Source organism: Cherax quadricarinatus, chromosome 80, assembly GCF_038502225.1.
Source record: "Cherax quadricarinatus isolate ZL_2023a chromosome 80, ASM3850222v1, whole genome shotgun sequence".
Classification (NCBI taxonomy): domain Eukaryota; kingdom Metazoa; phylum Arthropoda; class Malacostraca; order Decapoda; family Parastacidae; genus Cherax; species Cherax quadricarinatus.
The window spans coordinates 4,304,593-4,306,564 of NC_091371.1; the positions used below are offsets into that span (position 1 = coordinate 4,304,593).

The window sequence follows — 1,972 nt, forward strand, 5'->3', positions numbered from 1 at the left end:
CAGAATTACACAGAATGCAATGCTTACGACATCAGTGTGATATGCAGTATGTATTATCAAACCTCAAAATATGACTCAGGAACTTAAGCCTCGTCATGGCGCCCACGCATGTTTAAAAATGTCAAACTGGAAACGGTCGAAAAATTTGTAAAAATCAGTCAAGCAAGTTAACAGTAGAGCTAAGAGAGGAGCCCAGGAGCTGAGACTCTTGACCCAAGAAATGCAGAGTAGAAAACGAGAAGTATCTCTCATTACAAGAAAAGAGAGAGAAGCAGAGACAAGAGAGAGACACAATCAAACACAGTCTATTTCTCATTTACAGGACGAAAGAGAGAGGGGGGGGGAGAGGGAGGGAGGCAGGGAAAGAGAGGGCGAGCGAGAGAAAGTTAGACAATCTACTTATCAGTAACTCTTTATGTAGGAGTGGCAAGTGCTTTCATGTTGGTGAAGGGATCTTGATCCAAGGAATTGGAGTTATCCTTCACAGGATGCAAAAAAAAAAATGAGAGACAACATTGACGATTATGCAAATAATACAACTGAAAGAGCAGATTTAGTTATAAAAATGGTTTAAGAGAGAATACAATCTTGACTAACTTACCGAATTCCATGACTAGATGACAAGGATCAGACGGGAATGAAAGGATTTGTACATTTTTCTCGTCAAAGCTGATAGTTTGTGCACCTCATATCCATCCTATGTATGGTAGTGGCTAGTTAATTGTGCACCTCATATCCATCCTATGTATGGTAGTGGCTAGTTAATTGTGCACCTCATATCCATCCTATGTATGGTAGTGGCTAGTTAATTATGCACCTCATATCCATCCTGTGGACGGTAGAACAAGAGCATATGGATACAGAAAAGGCATAGACACCAGGTCCCAAAAGTATTAACAGGCGTACAGTTGGATTTATAATTAAAATTTGTCTGAAGGATGGGAGGACTACATATTCCTGGACAGACACAGGGTATTTCATACAGTCCATCGCAAGAGCTATATATACTCTGGGAAACCCCACCACCAGTGACAGAGCCAGTATGCTTTTGTATCTTACTGCTGAAACGTTTCGCCTGCGCTGCAGGCTTCTTCAGTCGAATACAGATGAATATAACAGTACAGACAGCAAAAGAAATAATTTTGAAGTAATTAGTCCCTCATGTTTTATAGGCGTACTGACCACTTCCTATAAAGAGTGAGGGGCACAGCACCTTAAAATTACATGAATTATACCCATAATGTTTGCCTCGAAACGTTTCGGCAATAAAAATATCCAAGTGTTGCACATGTGTCTTATTCATCTACGTCTTAATATAGTATACCACCAATATATACACTGTTACATTGAGAGGTGTCAGGAGGGATTACATTGAAAGGTGTCAGGAGGGATTACACTAAGAGGTGTCAGGAGGGAGAGATGTAACAATAGGAGTACCAAGAGGTTCATTTCTTAAGATTCATTTTGTTCCTCAGATATGTAAACAATCTACACACTGCAACAGACTCGTGTGTGTCAATGCTTGCGAATGACGCAACATTAGTGAGGAATATTTGAACATATCGGAAGAGTACATGTTATAAGAAAACTTGAACCAGTTACAGGAATGATCCATCAAGTGGCTACTAGAAGACTTGAACCAGCTACAACAATGGTCTATCAAGTGGCTACTAGAAGACTTCAACCAGTTACAACAATGGTCCATCAAGTGGCTACTAGAAGACTTGAACCAGTTACAGGAATGATCCATCAAGTGGCTACTAGAAGACTTGAACCAGCTACAGGAATGGTCCATCAAGTGGCTACTAGAAGACTTGAACCAGCTACAACAATGGTCCATCAAGTGGCTACTAGAAGACTTGAACCAGTTACAACAATGGTCCATCAAGTGGCTACTAGAAGACTTGAACCAGCTACAACAATGGTCCATCAAGTGGCTACTAGAAGACTTGAACCAGCTACAGGAATGGTC

At 40.7% G+C, this 1,972-nt stretch overlaps 1 long non-coding RNA gene across 1 annotated transcript in view; it reads right to left on the minus strand.

Moving 5' to 3' along the window:
- Nucleotides 1–387: 387 nt before the first annotated feature.
- LOC128702296 (uncharacterized) overlaps nucleotides 388–1,972 on the minus strand; it is a 23,011-nt gene continuing 21,426 nt past the window's right edge. The window contains exon 3 of the long non-coding RNA XR_008409079.2: nucleotides 388–829. This is a non-coding gene — a long non-coding RNA (uncharacterized lncRNA). The remainder of the gene's footprint in view (nucleotides 830–1,972) is intronic.